The sequence below is a fragment of the Rattus norvegicus genome, chromosome Y (genome assembly GCF_036323735.1).
Source record: "Rattus norvegicus strain BN/NHsdMcwi chromosome Y, GRCr8, whole genome shotgun sequence".
Taxonomy (NCBI): domain Eukaryota; kingdom Metazoa; phylum Chordata; class Mammalia; order Rodentia; family Muridae; genus Rattus; species Rattus norvegicus.
The window spans coordinates 42,093,165-42,110,429 of record NC_086040.1 but is presented as its reverse complement, the minus strand read 5'-3'; the positions used below and the strand labels follow the sequence as shown (position 1 = coordinate 42,110,429).

Here is a 17,265-nt window from a genome sequence, read left to right as displayed (position 1 = left end):
TGGGTGTGGCCTTGTTGGAGTGGGTTTGGCCTTGTTGGAGGAAGTGTGCCACTGTGGTGGCTTTGCATTGAGATTTGTATATACTCAAACTATGCTCAGTGGTACAGGCAATCCCTTTTTGCTGCCTGTGCATCAAGAACTTTGAGCTCCTAGAGCACCAACTCTGCCTGGATGCTCCCATGATTCCTGCCATGATGATAATGGACTGTACCACTGAAACTGTTAGCCAGCTGCAAAGGAATCTTGTCCTTTATAAGAATTACCTTGGCTTCTGTGTCTGCAGCTATGAGCAGGCTCAGGCTACAGAAGAGCCTTGCCTCTAGTGTCCTCCACTGTGGTAAAAAGAAGGTCCAGTTGGACCCCAATGCGACCAATAAAATCGCCAATGCCAACTCCTGCTAGCTGATCAGGAAGCTGATTGAAGATGGCCTGATCATCTGGAAGCCTGTAACTGTCCATTCTCATACTCGCTGAGAGAAACACACCTTGAAGGGCAGGCATATGGTTATAGGGAATGGAAAGAGTACTGACAACACACGGGTGCCTGAGAGGGTGACCTGGTTGAGAAGGATGAGGATCCTGCACCGGCTTCTCAGGAGATACTGGGAATCTGAGAAGATTGATCGGCATATATATCACAGCCTGTACCTGAAGGTTAAACGGAATGTATTCAAAAACCAATGGATTCTTTTGGAGCAGATCCTCAAACCGAAGGCAGACGAGTCACGGAAGAATCTACAGGCTGACCAGGCAGAGGCTCGCAGGTCTAAGACCAAGGAAGCACAAAAACGCGGGGGAGGAGCACCCCCAGGCCAAGAAGGAGGAGATCATCAAGACTCTGTCCAAGGAGGAAGAGACCAAAAAATAAAGCTTCCTTCATGTCTGTGCATAGTGACCTCACTGTGGCCTCACATGATCAGTCATTAAAATAAAACAAGCCTTAAAATAAAAAAGAGATACCTTGCCTATGGTGTCTGTTCACATCTATGGAAATCTAACTAAGACAATGTGTATTCATTCTGCCATTTCTGTTTCTCTGGAAAACATAATAAAATAGTGCTCTAGAGAGAGGAACAAGTACCCACCAGACAACATAAATTCCAGTTTACTTTTCTGGTGATTATGAGGTTGTTGAGGTTTAAAAAAAAAAAAAAAAAGCAAACTTGTTTTTTTGTTTCTTTCTTTTGAGGTTTTATTGTTGCTGCTGCTGTTGTTGTTGTTTTTGTTATTGTTTTTAAAGAAGAAATACATTAAGCCTCTTCATCCCTAACTGGCTGGCAAACACCGAGCCCACATCAGCTAAAGCGTTTAAGGCATTCGGAATGTGTTTACACAAAAACATAAAGTTATCGTGTCAAGTTCAGATGAGAGACAACATCGGCCATGTGGGCAAGCCTAGAGCCTCAACCATTTAAAACAAACAAATCAGGACACACTGTCAGAAGCCTGTCAGGCCAACAGAGAGGAGGGCCTGTGTTTTGTGTTGTTATTTACTTTTATGAATATTTGGAGCCACCCGGCTCATTAATCCTTTTTATAATATTAACTCTGGCACTTTTTTCTTGACTCATCAAATATTTCCTTAATGAACTGTCAGCTCACACCCCCCCATCTCCATTGTAATGACTTTCAAATTAAGTTCTTCTGGACCACAGGGGTTTTTAGAACTCTATGATGATAGAAAACAAGGGGAAAAGAACCTCTTTCATTGTATTTGAAAAAGACATAGTCATTTACCTGCCACCTTCCCATAGTGCTGACAGTTGCCAAGGTCAGTGATGAGAACTCTGCCTCATGGGCACCATCAGAGTCGTGAGATGAGCACTACCAAACCAGGACGCATTATACTGACATAACCATACGGTGCTCCCTCACCTACAGCCACCGGGTTCCAAACTTCTGGTGTCCCTCCTCCCCTTAAAAGAGAGCTGTTAGGATCCATGCTCAGCATCACCCATGACCATAGTCCAAAGCTCAAACCTTTTAAACATCAGATGTGTTTATGTTATCAAATGTGTGAATGTTCTGTCTACATGGAACTGTGTGCACCAAGTGCCTGCCTGATATCTGAAGATGACAAGAGAAGGCATTAGAAATTCTGAAACTGGCCATCAGTTCAACTGTGAGCCATCATATGGATGCTGGGAATAGAACCTGGGTACTCTTCAAGAGTAACAAGTGTTCTTCATGGCTGAGCCGAATCTCTAAGCCCCAGAATCTGTGTCCTGTCCCCGTAGATGCTTTGCTATTCTATAAAACCACATGGGAGACTTGGTCACCATCCAAGGGAATAGACTTTACCCTTCAATGAAAAGGATGCCATGGCTGGTGGTATTGTAGACAGTAGGAGACTCTGAAAAAAAGTGCCTTGTATAGGTGAGTACTGTGAAACCAAGACTGGAGGACTACCCTGGACTGGATACAGATTGGGTTGGGCCATTGCAGAAGATAAAAGAATGATGGTGACAAGGACATTTGAGCAATCCCATGAACTATCCAGTCTGGCATCTTAGTTAGGTTTCCACTGTTGAGAAGAGACACCATGACCAAGGACAACATGTAATCGGGGCTGGATTACAGGTTTAGAGGGTCAGTCCATTATCATCAGGCAGAGGGCATGGCAGTGTGCAGACAGACATGGTGCTTGAGAAGGAGCTGAGAGTTCTACATCATTATCTAAAAGAAGCCAGGAGCAGACTATCTCCCACATGGCTGGGAGATGGATTTAAAGAACTCACCCCCACAGGGAGACCCCTCCTCCAAGAAGGCCAACCTCCAATTCTGCCATTTCCTGGGCAGTGCACTTTCCAACCACCACAGGGTCTCTTCACATATATGATAATTGCACCCTTGTTTTAAAGTCTTGCTTAAAGACTCATGATGTTTGCATGAAGAACATTCATTGGGTCTTGGTGGCTCTCAAACCCCAAGAACATGAATCCTTTATCACTCTGAAGTATGAAAATGGCATGTGTGCACAGTCCCTCCCTTCCTCTGCAATATCATAATGTTAAGTGTGTGGAGCTCCAGTATGCAATCTTGTAAGTGCCGGCATGTGTGAATTCTTGAGCCACACACTCAACAGAATCAGGCATGAGCCTTCTTTTCTTTGTTTATGGCTCTGAACTCTATCCTAGACTGATGGGCCAGTAGTTCCTGGAATGAAGATTTCTGGGTGCAGCCAAAGGCATGAAGGAATGTGATTTAATTACAGGGCTGAAGGAATCTGGCTGGTTTCTTCCTGTACCACATGAGAGAGGAAGTCACTCTGCTCAGCCAATTGCAAAAAAAAAAAAAAATCACAGAGAAAAAGCACATAGGATGCTTGTTTTACATAGACTAGATCATGAGCCCTGTTCATATTTAAATATCCATATGTACAGACGAACCATTGCTTTTTGGTGCAGAGATGCCATCATTTTTAAGCACCCAGGTCAAGATCAGGCAGATCTGGGTGTTTAGTGTGAGAACACCTCTCTTCCTGTGGAGTTCCCCTCATGACCACTAAGGTGGCCACATGATCCCAAGTTCACCACCATTCTGCTCAGCCCCATAACAGATGAAGTAGAACACATGATTTGGGGAGATAACATGGGCAGATTTTAGACCATCTCCTATGTACAGAAGAGAGCAGCATTGAAAGGACTGGAGAAGACTTTGGCTGACCCCAGGCCTTTTCTCACAGAAACAGCTGACAAACCGCCCCACAGTGTTCCAGTTATGGGTGTTTCCTTCAATAACAGTGATTTTAAAATAGCACCTTTGCCTCCCCCTAACTCCCCCAAGTGCTGGGCGTCTGGTCCACGGGCTGCCAGCTTTCCTCTAGTAGAAGCCTCTCTGCTTCCCTCAGAGCAGCTCTCCAAGGAAATAAATAGCATGTGGTCATTATTCAAATGAGGTTTAATTAATGTAGAATTCGCCCCTAACTTTCCCAGACACCCATGATAATGAGCTCCCAGCACTCTTACCCTCCAGTTTTTGATGTAAAACTGTAGAGCTGCATGTGACAGAAGCTGGGAAGCTGAGGACCCGACAGCAGTTTGACTCCACTGTCTCACAGCTTGCAGAAGTATCTCGGGCCCAAAGCCTGTGTTCATCCATCCTTTTGGGAATAGGTGGTCTGGTTGGTTACGTGTTCCCCAGAGAGCCTCTAAGGTTCAAAAAGAGGCTCAACTCAAGAGACTTTGCGGCTGTCTCTAATTTGCACACCTGACCAGCCCCGGCCCTAATTCCTGGCAAACCATTTCATAAATAGTAAAGCCCAAGGCACTGAGTCACGCTGACCTTTATTCATAGCCTCATGTCCTTGCTCCACAGACAAGAATACACCGCCAGAGTCCTGGAGGAAGCACCATTGTGTCTGTGGTTCGAACAAGACAGGTTAGAGGAATTGGAGAGTTAAGGGTGATGCTAAAATGGAGAGAAGCTACCTTCTGGTCTCTAGCCTTTGTCTCCTGATGGCTGAGCATCAGAAACATCAACGCAACCAACCTAGCCAAGGCTGCCTGCAGAGATTGTGCACATTTTCCTAAAGAAATCTCAATCGAGGCTGAGAAACACATGTGCCTGAAGAGATATTCCATCATTTAAGAGCATGTTCCAAACTCGCAGGGAACCCAAATTTTATTATTAGGATCCACTTAAGCAGCTCACAGCTGCCTGTAAATCAGCTCCCGGGAACCTGAGGTCCTCTTCTGGCCTCCAAGGGAATCTGCAAACAATATGCATGCCCGTGCATGAGTGTGCGCGCACACACACACACAAATGAAACTGTCCTTACTGAGGGTCAGGAAGTGTATTGCCTGTGGTTTCACGCGGTTACTAATCCACTTTCATTCCTAGATCCAAACGATGTAACTCATAAAACCATCTTGGAACTTTATTTACAAAAAGAAAATCACCGAATAGAAACAAGTGATGGGCTAGAGAGACGAGTCAGTCCTAAAGAGCAATGGCTGCTCTTGCAGAGGACCCGAGTTCCATTCCCAGCTCCCACGTGGCAGATGACAACCATCCATGAGTCCAGTTCGAATGGATCAGACATCCTCTTCTGATCTCTAAGTGTATCATATTCATATAGCACACACACAAAGGTGCAAGTACATATAAAATAACAAAACAAATCAAAAAGAAAATTTAAATATAAACAAGTATATTCAATCACTATATTTTACTTAATTTTTAACTTCACTTTGTCCTTTAACCTTGCTGTAAATTATTTCTTTTGAACAATGGTGCCTGAAAAGCCAAAGAATTGTTTATACAGCTCTCTCTAAATGCCCATGTTCAAATAAGAAATAGTGACAGTCACCTTCTCTGTGTAATAAACTCACTAATTTCCCCCTGTGGTTTAGTAGGGGATCCAGCTTTACCTGAATGGAGGTCTCTGAGTGAGACAGGAACTTCTCAGGATGTGACTGCAGAATCCAGTGTCCCCACCACTGCTGACAAAGGACAGAGTCCTCCCCACGGGTCCCACAGACTCCAGATGCTGGTGCAATAATGGAGCCTCTTGTTTTCCCTCTCTGTGAGGTAAAGGTATCCATTCACCTGGAATTCATCCAGAACCTTCAAGAGTCAGAAACATCCTGCAGAACAAAGCAGCTTCTCTGGCCCTCTCCAAGGTCCTGAGAACATTCACTAAGTCCAGTTCACTGAGAAGATGAGGGCACCCTGCCATTGCCACAACCTCCTTGCGAACAGAGAGGGTGGGCAGAGGAGGCAAACACTCTCTTTTTCCAATTCCTCATGGTTCCCATTCCTTACATATTAAATATGCAACTTGCAGACTCATCAGTCAAAACACCAGGGGCTGGGAGATGGCTCATTATGTTAGGTATTCAAGGATCATAATTTAAATTCTCAGCCCTGGGCACTCTGTCAGGAGTCGCAGTCATACCGATGTGTGCTCTGCCAACAGGAAGACATCCGGCTGCCATGTACAGGGCAATACTGTAGTGCCACCCCCTTTCAGTCTCACATTCACTCAGTAATCAATAATCATGGGGCTCAGTGAAGAGGCCACTGGCTTGAAGAAGAGCATGAGAACTTCGAGTGTGTGCTAATTCAGCCTGATATCACGATGTTTCCATAATGTCAGAGCCACGATCTCCTGGATACCACCTGGACCCATTCTCTTTCTTATTTAACACCTTGATTGGAAAGCACATAATGGGAGGATACTGGAGAAATTCCAGGGTAGACCAGTCCTGCCAAGTCCACAGTAGTGAAGTTGTCCCACAGCCACAAACCCTTTCACCCCTCCATCCACTGAAGCCTGTGATTCATGAATGATATTAATAGAAACCAACCAGGCATGGCCATGACTACGGTGCTATGTCCAGCAACAGGTGTTTCCTATAGTGGTTATCTTAGAATAACCATAACCCAAGAATGCAGCCCACTCATCAGTTCCAGATCACCTTCACTAACAAGGGTGGTGGTGCGCTGGAAAAAGCAGCTGGAACGTAGGCTGTGCCTAAGCTGGTCCTGATTGTAATTGATCTGTTTCTTCCAGACGGGAAAATGAGGAATGTGATTAGTTTCACATGTGGATCTCTCAGCTCTGATATTGATGCCTTTGTTAGTCAGTGTCTGAGATGGGGAATCTGTCTTGAGACAGAGGAGATGCTTTTCATCCTAATTCACCATGGTTCCCCCAAGTTATGACAACATGATTTGCCTGTTCACTTGATGATGTCCTGGCTAGTCTGCTGGCAAACAGAGGAGCAGCACCTCTTCCTCTGAATCTAGCAAGGTCTATTCAACCCCCTTCCAGCCCCAGACATGCTTCTCCAATTTCCTATGAGCAAAATGAATATTTAAAGAATTTTAGGGCCCACAAAATGAGGAAAACCATGTGGTATTTGTCCATTTTGCTTGGCATGGGCCCTCCCAATGTAAGCCCTTCTCTATTTAAAAGATCAGTTACCAAACGGACCCACACAGCCATATCTCTACCCAGAAGCTCAGGAAAATAAACAAATATCAGAGAATCTTGAAATCCAGCTATACACCCTGTTTCCTGCTAGGACCCAACACATGAACACACACACACACACACACACACACACTCGCACACACACACACACACACACACACACACAATCTGGGTGCCCTTTCTTCTACTATAGTAGAAATTGTAAGTAATATTTTTGCTTTACATGTTTCCAAGGATCCCTATGCCATGTTCTATCCGAGCACTGAAATGACTTGATGCCTTAGAAAACATGACTTGCCAGTGATCTGATTCTAGGTGTGGGGGACATGGAGTGGGCACTGTGCCCAACCTCACTGTCCATAATACTATCTGCTATGGTCCTAGTTTCCTTGTACAATGTCAGACAGTCTGGTGTCTACTCCACTCCTGGCAACCCATGCCCACAACTGCACCTCTGAAATTCTTTCTCTTCCTCCAAGGAAAGAACTTCTTGGTATTTGGAAGGCTGAGGCAGGGGAACCATTGCAAGCATGAGGCCAGCCTAGGCTATATAGTAAGACACTCTCTTGAAAGGGGGAGTGGAGGAAGAAGGGGAAGGGAAAAGGAGCAGAAGGAAGCAGAGGTGTAAGGAGGGATAGAGGGAGGGGGTGCTGTAAACATCTATCTCCAATGCTCACCAACACAGTTATAAGTTTCATTAACTCGATCAAGAGTCCCAATCTAAGGGTGCACAGTCATTCACCAAACACACACACACACACACACACACACACACAGAGACACACACACACACACACACACACACACACACACACAGAGTCATCTCATGGAAAGCCTCCATCCAAAGAGAGAGCACACAGCTTAGGCTCAGACCCAGTCAGTGAATGGCAGTCAGCCTGAGAATTTGGCCACCATACACATAGGACTCAGAGGCAACACATCAGAGGATACCTGCATACCTTGCTTATTGTGGCACTATTCTCAGTAGCCAAGATGTGGAATCTGCCTCTACATCCATCAATAGACCATTGAATAAGTCCTGGTACACATACACAATTGAATTTTATCCAGCCACAAAAGGGATTGAATTTAGTCTTTGGTAGAAAAACTAGAGTCCACCGCATTAACCAAAATCAACCAGACACCAGAAAGCAAATACTGTAATTTTTTTCTCATTTGTGAGTCCTGTAATTCTTTACAGAATCTTTATGTGTTCTTAACAGATCAAAAAAACAAAAGCAAAAAAAAAAAAACAAATATATCCATATGTCACGAAGGCAGAAAAATCCTGGAGAAGGAAAGAGACTAACTAGCCCAGGGGTTGGGAATGGGGATGAGAAGGAAGGTCAAATAGGGTAAAGCACATGACATGGTTAAAGGAAGTTGTCTTGATGCAACCCAGCACTGTGGATAATGAATAGACACTGATATAAAAAAAATGAAGAAGGAAAAAGAAAAAGAAAAGTAAAGGTTACAATTTCAGCATCAGAGACACTGATGAGGCTGAGGACCACCACTTACATTCCAAATGCACCAAGATCCATGGCCCCCTAGCCTGAAATGGCTTAGGTATCTTTCCTTTGAAATTTAAAATACTCTCTCATACAAATATGAGCATTCGACAAACACTACAGAAGTTAGGGAAATGGACCCACAATTAAAGCCCTTTCCATGGAAACACAGAGACGTACAACTCCCCTCCCCTGGAAACCCTCATAAATGGGGGGAGGGGTCAAAGTGGGTGGGTGTTGAAGTTGCCTATAATTAAAAACTGGGAAGGCAGAGTTAGGGAATCCAGAGAGGAAAGTGGCAAGCAGAACTCGTCATATCAATGCGACTGATTTTAACTGAAAGACCTTGCTTCGAAGAATCTGAGAGGAAAGCAATGAAAATCTATGACATCATATCACACATACACACATGTCTGCATAATACACATTCAAACACATGAGTACACATACATATCTCTCACAAACACAAAAAGAAAGAAAGAAAGAGGAAGAAAGAAAGAAAGAGGAGAGGGAGAGAGAGAAAGAAAGGAGGAAATGGATAGATAAAATACATCAGTAGAAACTGCAATTAGGCTCCATTTATCCGTTTTTGATGTAAAAAGAAAGGGGTTGGTCAAAATGCCCTGTTTTGTTCTTTAAGTAGCGCTGAAGAGCAAATCCAAGACCTTGTGCAGCTAAACGCTCTTCCTTTAGCCCTATTAGGCGCTCACGGACCTCCAAGGGCAGGTGGCCTTTCGAATTGGAGGGATACGTCTGTGCCCAGGTCAGAGGTGGATGCAGGTCTCCCAGGTGAGATCTCATGGAGATATTGTCACTCTGACTGGCGCTAGGGGGCACACGTGGCCTGGAGCCCATCTCTGTGTTCTTAATTCTCAGATAGTACAGGCAGGGCTCTCCAAAACCCCACCCTCAACTAACCCTACACCCGAAGGTGGGGACAGAGCCTGAAACAGCCTTGCAACTGTCAGGATGGGGGGACACTGCCTGCTCCCTCTCCCGCCACCACAGAGCTGGTCGGAGGGAATGGAGGAAGGTTTTCCTTGTGCACCCTAGAAGAGACCTCAACTCGTACAGAAGTTTTTTCTCCGTGCACAGTGGAAGTCAAGTCTTAGATATCTTGATGATCACTTTTGCTTTGGGATCAGTTGGTGGTTGTGGAGATTTGCAGCAGTGTCTCTGAGGATGTCTTAAAGAGTCAGACATACCGAGACTGAAATCTCTCTCTGCCCTGCCTTTTGCTGTGTGGACCTGAACAAAGACATCTCTGAACTTCATTTCCTTCTAGCCCGGAGACAGGATGAGTACCGGTTACCTGTAGACTTGGGACAAAGACTGTATACCATCCTACACCTGCAGGTGGCTCAGAGAGCACCTGTAGAGACACGAGCCTGCCGCCACGCACGCGCAGCTCTAGTGCTGATTTTTCTGCCCAGGAAAAGAAATGCTAACTTTTCATTGATCCATCTAATGACTTTGTGTGCCTAATCAGCCTGAACTCCATCCTGTTGCTTGTCTGCAGTTAGATCTAACTGTTGATCTAAGTACCCAGGTCTAGAATTAGACTCTCACCCGGAGCTGGGAGAACTGCTTCAATCCACTACTCCTTCTAATGAAAACCTTTCTGACACTGAGAGCGTTCTCCCTGAAGCCTCAATGTTGCCTTGTGCTATTGGCAGGCAGCAAAGGAAATCTTATTTCCCCCCCAAGCCCTAACTAATTACGGGATGTCATCACAGCCCGATTAGTATTTACCCAACAATGTGCTGATTCCTGATCCAGCCAAAGCTTAACTGCCATTTAAATGGAGCACGATATTTAAATCTTAATTTATTACCTGCTGGTAATAATCTTACAATTATAAATCCAAAGTATCACTCGGAATACATTTTCATACGTAAAAGAATCTGTCCTCATTGTTGTTCCATGGCATATGGCTGTTGGTTTGACTTTCAAACCAGAGCTGAATATCCTTTTATGGAGAAAGAGATAATGGGATTTTTCCCTGCACCGAAGCCTGCTTGGAGAGGAAGAGAAACACATCCACACCATAAAAGGGCATCTGGGCAAGCACAAGTGCCATGACTGTAACTTGTGAGAAATGAGCTACCTCTGTGTGGTTTACTGATTCTCTCACATTTCTGCTAACAAGTCAGTTGATACAACAAAAGCCACTTCACAATTCCCAGACATTCAACACTAATTGTCACAGAAGGGGCAGTGGAGACTGTCAGCCTCTGCAGAACTCTCTGGCTGCCATGGCCTCAATGCCCATATTCTGGCTGTTATATCTCTAGGGCAACGTTCTCCCAGAGGAATAGAGGGTTTGCGGGCTCATCAGCACACGTGTGTGCACATGCTCAGAAATGAACCATCTCGGCAGCTGGGAGTCCTGCACCAGTGGAAGGGGAAGTCTCTGGTCCTGCCAAGACTGAACTCCCCAGTGAATGGGATTGTTGGGAAAGGGCAGAATGTTGGGTTGGATCAGGGGAGGAACACCTCTATAGAAGGGGAGTGGGAGGTGCTAGGGAGATGTTAGCCTGGAAACCAGGAAAGGGAAAAACATTTGAAATGTAAATAAGAAATACCCAATTTAATAAAGATGGAATAAAAAAGACACTCCTTTTGGAAGAGGAGAATGTATGCTTTCTTTTCAGGATCTGTGGGAAGACTTTGGACACCTGGTCAAATGTGTAATGACCTATAGATCCTTGGAAACATTTGGATAGTTCCAGAAACTCCTGGAAAAGTGGAAGATTCAAGATCTCTATGGCAAGAGAGGAAGGTTTATGTGAACCTGGAATGTGTGGGAAAATTACCTGTCCAAGTTTGTCAGTAGAAGAGTCAGCAGAAGGTGGGCCATACACAGTGTGATCTTCTTTGAATCTTTCACTGTTCTCTCCAGTACTGTGTTTTGTAGATGTTGCGGGCACTCTGGTTACTAACTCATCAAAGGTCACATGTTCTTCAAACCCAGTAGACATAACTCGGCTATTTTTTTTCACCTTTCCAAGAATGGACACTAAAGATGAGGCCACTCTTTTTCTAGTAGCAGGATGTAAGCAGATGTTCTAGTATCCCTGGTCCTCAGCATCGAGATGTATTAAAAAAAAATAAAACACTTGTTTTATATGTTCCCACCACACCTGTTATTTACACTATGTGTCAAGGCTCACCCCTGGTTAAATAATTCTTTAGTCATATTAATACGTAGCCCGTGGAATCTTATATTTCCAAATACTCCTTCCCATCGGCTCTAGGTTGCTGTCTATTTTATATTTACTTCAGATGTGAACATATATTGCTATTATTTCATGTTACAGAGCAATCATGACTGAAAATGTTAATTTTAGCCCAGTTTTAATTTCTCTGTTCCTCATGCACTGACTTCTGGTATGAATATCAATTTCTGACTCATTATTTTGTCTCCTTAAATGATTCTTCTGTAAAATTCTTTTTCAAAGTCTACTTTTTAATTTTTAATTATCTCTGTGACTGTACGTGTTTGTGTGTGTGTGTGTGTGTGTGTGTGTGTGTGTGTGTGTGTGTGTATACACATATGAGCATGATGTCCAAGAAACACAGTAGAAGGCGGTAGATCCCATGGAGCTGAAATAACTAGTGGTTTTGGGTCACAGAACACGGGAGCCTGTATCCAAACTCAGATCTTCAGTAAAAGCAGTTTGCATTCTTAATTACTATGTCGTCTCTGTGGTACCCATTTAACATTTCTTCAATTAGTCCAGTTGATTAGCAATTCCAGTAGATGTTGTCTGGGAAAAAACAAAACTTTTTACAAGTTTTATCTTTAATAGGCATTTTTTTTTCTTCTGAGCACAGAATTGGAACTTTACGGTTATTTATTTCGGAAGTGATCTTGTGCCACAATGGCTGTTTTGCAGTGGACTTGATTTCCAGTCTAACCACACCTGTACCTTCTGTTTTGATTCTCTGTTCTTTTCCTTGTTTTATTTTTTTCTTTCAATCTTTTCCACTACCAAGTTCTTCATTATATAAATATATGATCATAATAATTATGTATCTCTCCCAGCTCAGCTTATAACTCTCATAAGCACTAAACCTGTGTCTGGCTGTACTCTGTTTTCAGCACCTAGGACAGGTCCCGGGTCTCAGCCACATTAAGTGTTTGTTAAACAAAGAGGCTTTTTATTCTTATTTTACAGATGAGATGCCTCAGGCAGAGGAAGGTTATGGTAACGGAAAACATGGGATTCCTACCGTGGTTTCTGAAAGTCTTAATGAGTTGAAGACTTAACAGGAGAGCCTAGGTTTTTTAAGTTTGTTCATACAAGGAATTAGCCACAGAGAATGAAAGGTAACACATTCAGCATGGCGAGAACAGCTTAGATTTAGGTTCCTACAATTCAGTGTGGATATGTTCACATCAGCCACTCCCTAGTTGTGTGGCTTGCCTGGAAGAGTGTTAAGAAAATTGTACATTGAATACTGTTCTGTCATGCAAGCATAAATATTGAGGTCAAATAATCTTTCTATGATTACAGCTATAAAATTTTATTTTTCTTGTGTTTATTATATTTTATTGTATTTATTGTATTTTGTTGCATTATGTTTGAGACAAGATCTTACAACGTATCTTTCACTGGCCTGGAACTTGTTTTGTAGACCAGGCTGATTAGAAGAGAATCTTTAAAAAACATTCTTAGGAGCAAGTAAAAGCTAGCCAGATATTACCCTGCCTTGATGGACCTTGCCCTGGAAACCCATGTTAATACAGTAATGTGTGCAATGTAGTGATTAACTGTTATTGATCCTCCTCTATGACTCTGCTGGGAAGGAGCAAAAAGAAAGCTCACAGCCACCATACAGCCAGGCAGAAGCAAGGACTGAACTTGAAATCTTGAAAGAAGAGAGTAGGGACAAGGGCTTGTATCCTGAATCCATGTGAATATTCCAGGAAGCAAAAACTAGTCTATGGTGATAAAGGCATCATCATGGTTTGAATAAGCTTGACCCAGGCTTGTCCCATGCCTGACAACCTAAGTTTGATACCCAGGACCCACATGGTGGAATGAGAGAGCTGACCCTCACATGTTGTCCTTTGACCTCCGTGTGTGTGTGTCTCTGTGTGTGTGTGTGTGTGTGTGTGTGCGTGTGTGCACGCGCGCGCGCGTGAGCGCACGATTACAGATTAAAAATTGAGTATTTCATAGACAGATACCAGACACCGAAGTTTAATCAGTAACAGATAAACCAATTAAACAACCCCATAACTCATAAGGATATAGAAGCAGTCATTAAAGGTCTCCCAAACAAAAAGAGCCCAGGTGCAGACGGGTTTAGTGAAGAATTCTATCAGACCTCCATAGAAGACCTCATACCAATACTATCCAAAATATTCCACAACATTTAAACAGATTGAGCACTACCAAATTCCCTCCTTGAAGTCACAATTACTCTTATACCTAAACCACGCAAAGACCCAACAAAGAAAGTGAACTTCATACCAATTTCCCTTATGAATATCGACGCAAAAATACTCAATAAAATTCTGGCAAACCTAATCCAAGAGCACATCAAAACAATCATACACCATCATCAAGTAGGCTTCATCCCAGGAATTCAGGGAAGGTTTAATATGTGGAAAACCATCAACGTGAACCATTATATAAACAAACTGAAAGAACAAATCCACATGATCATTTCATTAGACGCTGAGAAAGCATTTGAAAAACTTCAACACCACTTCATGTTAAAAGTCCTGGAAAGAATAGGAATTCAAGGCCCATACCTAAACATACTAAAAGCCATATACAGCAAACCAGTTGCTAACAATAAACTAAATGGAGAGAAACATGAAGCAATCCCACTAAAATCAGGGACTAAACAAGGCTGCCCACTCTCTCCCTACTTATTCAATATAGTTCTTGAAGTTCTAGCCAGAGCAATCAGACAACAAAAGAAAAGCAAGGGGATTCGCATTGGTAAACAAGTCAAAATATCACTATTTTCAGATGATGTGATAACATATTTAGGTGATCCTAAAAGTACCACCAGAGAACTATGTCTGCAAATTGGCTGGGTAAAAAATTAACTCAAATAAATCAGTAGCCTTCCACGACTCAAAAGAGAAATAAGCCAAGAAAGAAATTAGGGAAACAAAACTCTTCATAATAGACCCAAACAATATAAAGTACCTCAGTGTGACTTTAACCAAGTAAGTAAAAATCTGTACAATAAGAACTTCAAGACTCAGAAGAAAGAAATTGAAGAAGACTTCAAAAGATGGAAAGATCTCCCATGCTCATGGATTGGCAGGATTAATATAGTAAAAATGGGCATTTTACCAAAAGCGATGTACAGATTCAGTTCAATCTCCATCAAAATACCAATCCAATTCTTCAAAGAGATAGACAGAACAATTTGCAAATACACCTGGAATAACAAAAAACCCAGAATAGCTAAAAGTATTCTCAACAATAAAAGAACTTCAGGGGGAAATAACTATCCCTAAACTCAAGCAATATTACAGAACAATGGTGATAAAAACTGCATGGTATTGGTACAGAGATAAACAGATAAACCAACGGAACAGAATTGAAAACCCAGAAATGAACCCACACATCTATGGGCACCTGATTTTTGACAAAGGAGACAAAACCATTCATTGGAAAAAAGATAGCATTTCAGCAAATGGTGCTGGTTTAACTGGAGGTCAACATGTAGAAGAATGCAAATCGATCATTGTTTATCATCCTGTACATAGCTTAAGTCCAAGTGGATGAAGGGCCTCCACATCAAATCAGATCCACTCAAACTAATAGAAGAAAAATTAGGGCAGCATCTCAATCACATGGGAACTGGACAAAATTTCCTGAACAAAACACCAATGGCTTATCCTCAAATATCAAGGGTCCACAATTGGGATCTCATTAAACTGCAAAGCTTCTCTAAGGCAAAGGACACTGTGGTTAGGAGAAAATGGAAACCAACAGATTGGGAAAATACTTTTACAATTCTACAACAGATAGAGGGCTTATATCCAAAACATACAAAGAACTCAAGAAGTTAGACAGCAGGGAGATAAATAACCCTATTAAAAAATAGGGTTCAGAACTAAACAAAGAATTCACAACTGAGGAATGCTGAATGGCTGAGAAACACCTAAATAAGTGTTCAACATCTTTAGTCATGAGGGAAATGCAAATCAAAACAACCCTGAGATTTCACTTCACACCAGTGAGAATGGCTAAGATCAAAAACTCAGGTGACAACAAATGCTGGTGAGGGTGTGGAGAAAGAGGAACACTCCTCAATTTTTGGTGGGATTGCAGACGGGTAAAACTATTCTGGAAATCAGTCTCAAGGTTCCTCAGAAAATTGGACATTGAACTACCTGAGGATCCATCTATACCTCTCTTGGGCATATACTCACAAGATGTCCCAACATATAAAAAAGACAAGTGCCCCACTATGTTCATAGCAGCCTTATTTATAATAGCCAGAAGCTGGAAAGGACTCAGATGTCCTTCAAAAGAGGAATGGATACAGAAAATGCGGTACACCTACACAATGGAATATTACTCAGCTATCAAAAACAATGCCTTTATGAAATACATAGACAAATGGTAGTTACTGGAAAATATCCTGATTGAGGTAACACAACCATCAAAAAAAAAAAAAAAAAAAAAAAACACATGGTATGCACTCATTGATAATGGCGCTTAGCCCAAATGTTTGACTTACCCTAGATTCATAGAACACATGAAAATCAAGACGGATGATCAAAATGTGAATGCTTCACTCCTTCTTTAAAAGGGGGAACAGGAATACCCGTCTCAGGGAATAGAGAAGCAAAGATTAAAACAGAGACAGAAGGATCACCCATTCAGTGTCTGCTGTGCATGTGGCCCATACATATACAGCCACCCAATTAGTCAAGACGGATGAAGTAAAGAAGTGCAGGCTGACAGTAGCTGGATGTAGATCTCTCCTGAGAGACACAGCCAGAATATAGCAAATACAGAGGCGAATGCCAGCAGCAAACCAAGAAACTGAGTATTGTACGCCTGTTCAAGGAATCAGAGAAAAAACTGGAAGAGCTTGAAGGGGCTCGAGACCCCTTATGAATAACAATGCCAAGCAATTAGAATTTCCAGGGACTAAGCCACTCCCTAAAGACTATAGATGGACTGACCCAGTACTCTGACCTCATAGGAAGCAATGTATATACTAGTAAGATCACCAGTGGAAGGGGAAGCCCTTGGTCCTGCTAAGACTGAACCCCAGTGAATGTGTTTGTTGGGAGGGGGGCGTTAATGTGGGGAGGATGGTGGGGGAAACACCCATATAGTAGGTGAGGAGGAGGGGCTAGGGGGATGTTGCCTGGGAAAACAGGAAAGGATATAACAATTGAAATGTATATGAGAAATACTCAAGTTAATAAAGAAAAAAGGAAAAAAATTCTAACAGAATTATGCATTTCATTCATTCTGCACTCGAGGGTTAGTGAATTTCAGTGGGATCAGGTTATGGGGTGTTTTCTTTCTGATGAATATGTCTGCAAGTGTGTTAAAACAAAAGGCTTTGACATGTCCTTATACAAATTAAAATAAATTAATAGTCTATTAAGAGATATTATGACAGAGCTTGACAGTAATAAAGAGTGTCTAACTTCAGCACTGAGCCAAAGGGATACAGGGAGAGGAAAATGGAAAGTGATGAGTATTCAAAAAAAATTGGAGAGAATTGACTTTGTCAGTTGTCAGCTGGTTTTTGAAATTACATTTGCAGAAAAATGGAATGGAGATTGGGTATTGAAGGAGATACTTTAGTGAA

General features: G+C 42.5%; 1 pseudogene; it reads left to right on the top strand.

Moving 5' to 3' along the window:
• The first annotated feature begins 285 nt into the window (after window positions 1-285).
• LOC134484509 (large ribosomal subunit protein eL19-like) lies at window positions 286-868 on the top strand (annotated as a pseudogene).
• Window positions 869-17,265: the final 16,397 nt, after the last annotated feature.